Source organism: Mixophyes fleayi, chromosome 4 (genome assembly GCF_038048845.1).
Source record: "Mixophyes fleayi isolate aMixFle1 chromosome 4, aMixFle1.hap1, whole genome shotgun sequence".
Lineage (NCBI taxonomy): Eukaryota > Metazoa > Chordata > Amphibia > Anura > Limnodynastidae > Mixophyes > Mixophyes fleayi.
In genome coordinates, this window is record NC_134405.1 from 306,182,072 (window position 1) to 306,193,187 (window position 11,116).

Genomic DNA, 11,116 nt, shown 5'->3' on the forward strand with positions numbered 1-11,116 from the left:
GAGTAGAGATGCTCAGGCTTGGTTCCCCGAAAACCGTTCCTACCCGAAATTAGCAGATCCGAGTACCGAGCCGAGCTGGCTCGGTACTTTCACGCGCCCTCCGAATTGAAATGAGACAGAAACTCATCATTACATCATCGGATCTTGCGAGTTTTGGATTCTATAAGTACGGCCCTCTACAACGATCCAGCGCCATTTCACAGAGAGACACAGAAGGGGTAGCATGGTTCTTGGCAGTCTCTAGTGCAGTTGGGCAGCGTCATAGCTAGAAAAGAAAGAGGAGGCGTAGCAGTGTTCTTCAAAGTCTCCAGTGACATTATACTTAGTTATAACACACACAGAAACAAGAGAGCTCCATTGCTAATTGTCATTGCTGAACTAGAAATAATAGGGCTGGCAGTCTTGTTATAAATCTGCAGTCACATTGTACTGTGTTATATAGCTAACACACAAACAGGACCGCTCCATTGCTCCATTGCTCCATTGCTATCTGTCATTGCTGAAATAGAAATAATAGGGCTGGCAGTGTTCTTCAAAATCTGCAGTCACATTTTACTGTGTTATCAAAATGGATTCCCAGCAGAACACAGAAGACCAGGAGCACGATGCAGCTGCTGGCAGAAGTCATGATGATAGTAATCCCTCTCCGTCATCTGCTAAAGCCTATGTTAAAGTGCATAGTGTTTTAAGTCAGGGAGATAAAAATTTAAAAAAATACGTTTTATCTTTGTAAAGAAAAAAAAACCTGTAATCCTGGCAAAGTTACCTGCATAAAAAAAAAAACTGCCAACATGTCATTCTACACACGCAGTGGCAAGGAAAAAATGAGACCTTACTTCTTTCTCTATGAGTGCTAGTTCTGCAACTGTCACTGAAGCATCTTCTTGTAAGGTCAGCCATGACAACCAAGACCATTCTGACTCCAAAAGTGGTGTCCAAATATTTTTACGTGTAAAAGCCGCACTGGAAGAAAACAGGAATTAGAGGAATATGTATGTTCAGATTCAGACATAACACAAATCCCTGAGGAGAGTCTATCCACGAGTGCTATGTATAATCCTTACCTGTCTGATAGTGTACCCATAAAGAAGGCTCCTTTCAGCATTCCTGCAGATATGTGCATGAGCAGCCCAAGTGTAGCTAGTGATACACAAATTGAGGATGCCACTTTGGAATTGCAAAAGGATGAGGGGATATTTGTGTAGCTGACTAGCGCACTAATGAGGATATTGATGAGGATGATGTGGTTTGTGTAAGTCCTGCACCAGTGGAAGCAGTTCTTGCACGTGATAAGAAGAAGGCCATTGTCATGCCTGGACATAAGACCAAAAATTCCACCTCTTATGTGTGGAATTATTTCTACCCAATTCCTGGCAACAGTTGTCTAGCCATTTGTAGCATTTGTAAATCCACAGTCAGTAGAGGTAGGGACCTTAACCATCTAGGAACTTCATCCCCGTTACGCCATTTGATGCGAGTTCATGGCAAGCTGTTGGGAAAATCGGAAACTTATGCTAAAAAAATAACAACAAGCAGTTCAGCATCAGCTAGGTCCCTCAGCTAGATCCCGACACCTGAAATCTACACCCATAACACCATCCTCATCAATATCCTCAGTAGCGATCGGAGATAGTCCTGCATCCAAGTTGCTAAGGCTAGATAACTCCTCCACTAACCTGGATTCCTCAGAAGAATTATTAAGCGTTAGTTCCACTGCTGCAGCTGCTGCTGCTGCTGGGGGTGGATCTTCATGCCAGAAGCAGGTCAAGAAAAAGACTAAAAAAGTTTACAACAATTGACTGTTAAACAATCCTTTGCAAGAGGAAGCAAGTATGAAAACTGTCACCCAGTCGCAAAGCGGATCACAGACACCATGACGACTATGCTGGTATTAGATCTGCGTCCAAAATCCACTATTAATGCAGGTGGTTTTAGACAGTTACTTGAGGTCTTGTGTCCCTGTTACCAAATTCCATCACGACCACATTTTAGTAGAAAAGTAATTCCTCACCTCTACCAGAAGGTTCGTAAAAATGTAATTATTGGACTTCAAAAAGCCATTCAACTCACTGTGCACTGAACCACAGATATGTGGACAAGTGGAACTGGTCAAACTAAAGATTATATGACTGTGACAGCCCACTGTGTTGGTGATTCGCCTACACCAGAACGAACAGCAGCAGAATGTACCAAAGAACATCACATTTTTCAGAGGCAGGCTACTCTGTGTATCAGCATACAGCTGACAATCTGTTACAAAAGCTAAGGGATGTCATTGCAGCATGGCTTATCCCACTTTGACTCTCCTCAGGATATGTCATTTCTGATAACGCCACCAATATTATGAGAGCATTACAGCTAGGTGAATTCCATCACATTTCCTGTTTTGTTCACACAATTAACTTGGTGGTGCAGAGCTTTTTAAAAAATGACAGGGACGTGAAGGAGATGCTGTCTCTAAAATACCTGGACATTTTCGGCATTCGGCAAAAGCAAGTAGGAGATTGCAGCAGCTACAAGAGCAATTTATTTTGCCCTGCCACCAACTGAAGCAAGAGGTGAAATTCTACCCTGTTTAAGCTTCTGATGATGGAGGAACAGCAAAAAGCCATTGACGCTTACTCCACAAGACATGACATTGAGAAAGGAGGGAGGATGTATTTTACTTAAGCGCAGTAGAGAATACTTTCCGTGTTCTGCAAGGTGCTGAAACCATTCGAAGTATTCACCTGTGAAGTGAGTTCAGACACTGCTAGCTTGAGTCAAGTTATTCCCTTAATTAGACTTTTAGAAAAGCAGCTTGAGAAACTGAAGGAGGAGATGAAACAAAGCAATTACACTAAGTATGTCGGACTTGTAGATCAAGAACTTTATTTGTTTCGCCAGGATCCAAGAGTTTTCAAAATCTTGAAATCGGATCACTACATTTTGGCGACTGTGTTTGATCCTAGGTTTAAGAGCTATGTCTTCTCTTTGTTTCCAACTAACCCAGATCTGAAGAGATGCAAGGAGCTCCTGGTGAGCAATATGACAGCTCAAGTGTTAGGTGACATTATGATGTATCCTCCTTCAGTTTCTCACTCAACTGCTGCAAGGAAAAAACTTAGTTTTCCCAAGAGACCCAGGAATGATGTAGATGACTCAGCACAACATTTTGACATTTGGTCTGGTCTGAAAGAATTGACCAAAAAAACGTGACACCTCTGCCGTAACTCCACCTGATCCTACTATCAATATCCAAAGGATGGTGGAGTATTATTTTCACGACAGCATAGAAATAGACACATCAGACAGTCCATTTACATACTGGTAGGAAATTTGGAGACCCATGTACCAACTCACTTTGCACTGCCTAAGTTGCACCACTTTTCTTTTCTGCCACTGCTGTGTGGCAATGCTTCCTAGATGTATTATGAACTGCCGCGTGTCGCTTAGCATCCTGCCAGGTTGCTGCAGTCTTTGTCCGAAAGTGCATGAAAATAATATTGTGACCTGTGAGGTGGTCAAAATTGACTGCAAATGACATTAAATTAGTGTTATTGAGGTTGATAGTAATGTAGGAACAAAGAGCAAAATTATGCGATTTTCGCATAGTTTAGCAATTTTTCTAAAAAAATACAGATCCAAAACCAAAACCAAAACACACGAGAGTGGTTTTGCCAAAGCCAAAACCAAAACCAAAACACAAAGTTAATCCAGATCCAAAACCAAAACCAAAACCAGAACATGGGGGTCAGTGGGGATAACATCTCAAATTTAGAGACTGCCATAAAGGGGAGGATTGTAGGGATGGAGCAGCTTTCTTGGGACTATCCATCCATGGTTAGCGTACTTTTTTTTAACTTGGTCAGAGCATCACTGATGAAGATAAACCATTTTCTTATAAGGAAGAGTTATTTATCAGTTTTAGCCAATATGTCTTGTGGGTGGAGTATCATGACCATATAAAAATACAAGTGTGCAGGCCAAGTATATATTTACAGGTCACATTACCTTAAAGTGACTGCTAATGTTCTTTTAATTTTATAACATGATGTATATCAGTGCTTAAAATACCCTATATACAAATACATTTAAAAATACGAGTTGCTCTTTTACTGCTTTTTTACTGCTACTAAGCAATTACCATTTACAGTTTATTAATTTATTTTTCGTTCTATCTTTGCTAGTTCGTATGTTCGCAGGAACATCGCAGCTAATTGAATATGCCCCTTTGTGTTGCTTTCATGTTACTAATGGAATGTTTACAAACATGTCCACTGTTGGCAAGAATAATATCTTAATAAATCTGCAGTGTTTTCATTGTTACTCAGTGTGGTCTACATCACATTGGAATAGGGTTAACCCTTTGGCTAGTGACATTTGTTTTTTCTAATTTTCCCAGCAACCTGTGCTGGATAAATATATGGGCAAAGAAATCTTCATTTTTACCTGCCAATTTGAGAGAACACTCTAGATGCAAATAAAATGCCACTTATAAATAAAGTATCATCTCCCCGTTAGAGAAAGTTCATGGCCTGTGAGTTTCATATTTGCCTCTGTTTTTTATATCGCTGTCCTTCCTTCTAATAAAGGGAACATATGGCAATAACATATATAATGGCTCACAGAAGTTTAATAAGTCTCAATGTCATATAAACGATCTGTATTCCATTATCACCTCAATTTTTTTTTCTAATGTCAGTGAGAATTGTCATCTATGTTACAGGCAGGGTGCCAGCCCCTGCGCCAAGGTCATAAAACAAGAGAAAAAGAGTAAAAGGATAATAATACAAGGACTTCCTAAAGGATTACTACACACAGATTGATGAGTTGTGTGTGATCCAGGCTGAATAATCTTGTTTTTGCAAGACTGAAGAAAATGTGGTGGATCACACCATGATATTTTTGTCCATTTTGCATACACTTATTTGTGAGTGATGTAGTCTTTGCATTAGTGGTGTCAGACAAGCACCAGCATGGCTAGTCCTATCCCCCTTTCTGAATACCTGTACTTAACATTGGTGTGGTGAGGTGGTTCATAGGAAGCATAAAAATAGTGTAGGTGGCAGCGTTGACAGCTCTAAGTCTCACTGTCTCTATAAGTGTTAGTCTAGCAACATGAGATTTTGATCGTGTATCACTCGCAAATGTAAGTACTCGGCTAAACAGCCTCCACAGTAGAGAATGTGACAGTGAATCATGGTGCAGCTGAATCAATCTAATTTTCTGCTAGACTATCTGTCATGAATAGCCCTGTGCCTCTGCCCCAACCACCCCACCATGTCCCGTAGAAATGCGAGACAGACTCCCGTCACCTTGATTGTTTGGGGAGCCAAATGAAAAGTAACTAATATGTATGTCCACGACAGAGGTATTAATCGGTCACTTTAGCCTTGGTGCCCCATTTAGTTGTCCAATTAGGCCATAGCCATAGCCCGCTCCCTGCGCTCGGCCAATGATCGCCGTCTCTCCTCCACTCTGATCACCTCTTCCCACTCAAGAATACAAGACTTCTCCCGAGCTGCCCCCCTTCACTGGAACGACCTCCCTCGCTCCATCTGTCCCTCACCCAATCTGTGCTCCTTCAAGCGGGCACTTAAAACTCACCTGTTCCTTAAGGCCTACCAACCATCCACTTAACCTCCCACCTCTTCTGTTTCTCCCCTGGCTCCTTTTCTCTCCCCTTTGCTTCACTGGCTCCCTCTTGTGCTGGATTTTGTTTACCCTCCCTTAGGATGTAAGCTCGTATGAGCAGGGCCCCTCTACCCTCCTGTCTCCACACCTGTTCTTCCGCTCCGTCTTTACAGTATTTGCCTGCCTGGAGTTTCTGAAGTTCTGGTACTTTGTGTTATTGTTCTGTATTGTTTTACCCTGTATAGTGTACTGTTTGTGCCGTGTACGGCGCTGCGAAAACCTTGTGGCGCCTAACAAATAAACGATAATAATAATAATAATAATAATAATAGCCAGGGGCTGGCCGTAAGTACTAGATTATTATTATTATTATTATTATTATTATTATATATTAACTTTTATTTATAGGGCGCCACATGAGGTCTGCAGCGCCATACAAAGGGAAAACAACAGGACAGGACATGGTATAACAGAACAATACAGTAAACAAATAACACTACAACTCTCAACACAACTACTGGGAAGCAACAGAATTAGGCAACAGATTGAATGTGATCGGTGAAGGAGAGAGGAGTCAAGATTTACACCCAGGCAGCAGAATTGGGGAACATAGGAGATAGTGGTGTTCTCAACAGTTATAGAGAGGTCAGGGGAGGAGAAGACTCTTGATGGATAGAAGACAATGAGTTCAGTTTTGGCAATGTTAAGTTTGAGAAAGCATAGGGACATACAGGAGGAGATGGTGGAGTGGCAACTGGACACCAAACTCAAAAGAAATTGCTCTATCTAATTTGTTTCTAATCAACTTTGTTTGTTCAGCATGCTTTGGTGTCGAATGCCTCTATGTCTTGTTCAGTATCACTCTAGGACAGTTCTAAAGTTAGAGGTTGTGTGATGGGCTTGCTAGTCTCCTCAGTATCAGAAATGCTTCATATAAACTTTACATTGATGTACACAAGTGCATTGTCAGTGATGTTGCAGAATATATTACTGACATATGCTTGATCACTAGATGTTTTATGTTACCCTTTAGTGGAAAATCAGGTGCAACAGCACAAATTGAAGTTTTTGTAAAGAGGAACTTACTCTGTGCTTTGCAAGTGTTTGTGCATCATAAATTACCCGTCTCGTTAGCATATCTCAAGAGGGTCTGATTCAGTATAACAATGAAACAATTGCATCTAAATATTTATATTCATATTTTATAGAATCATTACACTTACATTCCAAGCCTCCCAACTGTCCCAATTTTGGCGGGACAGTCGCATACCTAGAAAGAAGTGGGGTTTACATGAAAATGGGGACATGATTTTGCAGGTGTCTCTGGGGCAAGCAGTAAATCAAGGGTGTTTTTAGGGGAGTTGGGTTAGGCAAAGCCTAGTGATTCCGAAAACCTGGGCATGGCCTGGGGAATGCCTTCTGCCACTCAATGTGGCATGACCATACCCCTTTAAGGGTACATAATCACACTAAATTTGTGGAGGTATGTTTTACATTCTCATGAAAAATTGTTCAGCCTAAAAAACACCGGTCTGTACAGTCATAGCCAAAAGTTTTAAGGATGACACAAATATTATTTTTCTGAAAGTCTACTGCCTCAGTTATTTTTATGGCAATTTTCATATACTCCAGAATGTCATGAAGAGTGATCTGATGAACTGCAATTACTTTCAAAGTCCCCCTTTGCCATGATAATGAACTCTATCTCAAAAACAACATTTCCACTGCATTTCAGCCCTGCTGAAAAAGGACCAGCTGACATCAGGTCAGTGATTCTCTTGTTAACACAGGCAAGAGTGTTGATGAGGACAAGGCTGGAGATCACTCTGCCATGCTGATTGAGTTAGAAAAACAGACTTGAAGCTTTAAAAGGGGCCTGTTGCTTGAAATCATTCTTAACCATGGTTAGCTGCAAGGAAACGTGCAGTCATCATTGCTTTGCACAAAAAGACATTCACAGGCAAGGATATTGTTGCTAGTAATATTGCACCTAAATCAACCATTTATGGGATCATCAAGAACTTTAAGGAGAGAAGTTCAATAGTTGTGTAGAAGGCTTCAGGGCATCCAAGAACGTTCAGCAAGTGCCAGGACCATCGCCTAAAGATGATTCAGCTGTGGAATCAGTCACCACCAGGGCAGAGCTTGCTCAGGTATGGCAGCAGACACATGTGAGTGCATCTGCACGCACAGTGAGGGAAGACTTTCGGAGGATGGCCTGGTGTCAATAAGGCCTGCAATGAAGCCACTTCTCTCCAAGAAAAACATCAGAGAAAGACTGATATTCTCCAAAAGGTACATGGATTGGACTGCTGAAGACTGGGGTAAAGTCATTTTCTTTGATGAATCCCCTTTCATATTGTTTGGGGCATCTGGAAAAACGTTTGTCCGGAGAAGGAAAGGTGAGCACTGCCATCAGTCCTTTGTCAAGCCAATAGTAAAACATCCAGAGACCATTCATGTGTGTGGTTGCTTCTCAGCCAAAGGAGTAGGGAATAAAAAATGGTGCCAAAACATACTCCAAGAGCAACTTCTCCCAACCATTCAAGAACAGTTTGGTGATGAACAATGCCTTTTCCGGCATGATGGAGCACCTTGCCGTAAGGCAAAAGTGGCTCAGGGATTAAAACATCTAAATTTTGGGTCCATGGCCAGGAAACTCCCCAAACTTTAATCCCATTGAGTACTTGTGGTAAATCCTCAAAAGGTGAGTGGACAAAAAAACCCCACAAATTTTGACAAAATCAAAGCATTGATTAGGCAAGAATGGTCGGCCATCAGTCAGTATGTGGAACAGAAATTGATTAACAGCATGTCATTGCAAATTGCAGAGGTCTTCAAAATGAAGGGTCAACACTGCAAATATTGTCTCTTTGCATAAACTGAATGTAAATGTCAATAAAAGCTTTTGACACTTATGAAATGCTTGTAATTTTATTTCAGTATACCATAGTAACATCTGACAAAAAGGTCTAAAAACACTGAAGCGGCAAACTTTGTGAAAACCAATACTTATGTCATTCTCAAATCTTTTGACCATGACTGTACTTAAATGTGCTGTGTGCCTGTTACTAGCACAGCTATGAATTGCTTTATCTAGTTTATAGTCTGCCTTTTATTTCTAGTATCCACTTAACTTATTTAGTCTTTAACTAAAGTGTTTGTATATTGTAATTCTCTGAGGTCATCTAAATTACATGAACACTTATAGGACATGGATCAGCTGTGAAAAGTTTACATAAAACATGTATTTATTGTGCACAATTTTTGCTGACACAGTCTAAAATCAGAAATCATTGTGCTATGTTCACAATGAATTGCCAAAAAAACCCTATAACTAGATTTTGTCATCAATCTTAATCTCCACCTCCATGTGTACCTTGCTGTGAAATGGGGAGGAATAGAGCAACCTGTAGTTAATGAGATTAATGGGATGTTAAGAGCAGCACAATGAGAATTATGATGTTTTACTGGGGCTCAGTGATTTTCCCACCTATATTATTATGTTAGTAATTGCATGACTGCAATTGAGATGGACAGTGGCATGAGATGAGGGGGGGAATGGAGGCAGCAGTTACATAGTAGAAGTAGAAAGTAGAAAAATAGCCAATCAAACTGATATTGGAAGATTGTGGTGTCTAAATGAAACAGATTTCATACATCCAACTTAGTTTGAGAGTCTAATGTGTGAAATTGATTCTCTCATTGCTTCCATTTAATGTCTATGTATTGTCTCTATGACTTATTAGTGCGGGTGACATCCTATGAGTTAAGAGGTACCACCCTTGTGGCATGATTGATTATATATAAAAAAAACAACCTTTTTGCTTCAGAGTATGTGGGAGTGCTGGTATATTGTGCAATTGAGTCACGACACCATAACAATCTTTGGCTGAGAGACTGGAAAGACCTCACTTAAGCTTAAAGAGGTTTGAGGTGAGTGAAAGAGTGACAGTCCTTTAGTAATGTCAGCTCTTGAGACCACCTGTGTGTGCTGCAACAAAAAACTGTGCAGGTGAGAAAACTGTGAATGTATTTTCTCAAGAGAGGGCCCTTTTTCTAATACACTAATTCAGGAGTAGGACCCGAAGGGTTGCACGTACACTATACTGGCAGCGAAAAATGGGCTACACTATTTTGAATGCCTTTCTATAAAAGCTAAGATGTACCCTAACACAGGGTTTAAGTTAGAGATGAGCGGTTCAGATTTGGAGAAATCTGACAGATCCGAAATTTGAGGTTCTGAGTAGATACAAAACACAACTCAATTCTTTGCACCAAAATCGGATCTGAAATGAAGCAAAACAGAAATACAGAAAGTGTGTCATTGCAGTTCTGGTTAATGCTTTTCAAGCTGGAATGCTTGAGTGTACATTTGATAGTGAAGGTGCATTACTGCACCTCCTTGGTACATGTCTTAGGTACTCATTGGGAATACACACCTGCTAGACAGGTGTCCCAGTGACTCACTTAGGAATTGCTGTGCTTGGTTCTTATTGTGAAAGCTGTTTGTGTACTTCCAGTTTTGGCTCTCCCGGTTTATGCGTTACAGGGTGGAATGCATACTGTTTGGCGTGCTTCATAGAGAATACAACAGAGCAATTGCCTCATATATTTTGCTATGATATGCAGACGATCCCCTATTGATGAATCATGAGCTGCAGCACAAGACAATCTGGGATTGCATAAGAAGTCAAGTGACTAAATGTTGTTTTGTTTTTCTTTAGAGAATAAATGTGTAACAGTACAAAATCAATAAAAAGGATACCAAGCCACACAGAAAGCATGAAAGGCATATGGAAAAATATATAATCTGACATGAATCCTTAGAGTATGTAGCTAGACAATGACCATATCGGAACATTTGCAAAACATTAGTTTTTTTCCTATTGTTCTATGTGGTTGTCTTGACAAAGGTCCAAATGTAGGACCGAAATGTCGAAGTGCCTCAATGCTATGGTGATGGTCTCCATAAGCTTTTGTAGCAGAGGGGCCATATTGTTAACCTAGAGCTTGGTATTGAATGTTATCTGTAAATGGTTAAGCAATACTTTTCCTTCACCAGTGTGGGATGTGGTTCAGAACACAGGAGTCCAGATTATTTCATATAACAATGTTACAGATACTGGAATTCCAGAACCAGTAGAAATAATGTTACAAATAATGATACACACTAAAGGAGACAACCAGACACTATGCTCCTTAGAGAAAGGTCTCTAAATCCTTAACCACCTAGGAGATATGGCCATTATTATTGGTCTTGCTACCTTATTTGCTTATTGTAAATTAACATTGACTGTATTAACACCCTGTGGGTGTAGACAGGGGCGGATCTAGATTTTTAATAGGGAGGGCAATTTAGTCCTCACCACCTTTTTGAATCCATCGGTAGTGGGCTGCCTGTGGCTGCATACTATGTGCAGGTTCATGTCGGCAGAGACAGGCAGGTAGTGTATGGTGCCTGGCTGCTCTGAATATGTTTAATACACAGCATTTCCGA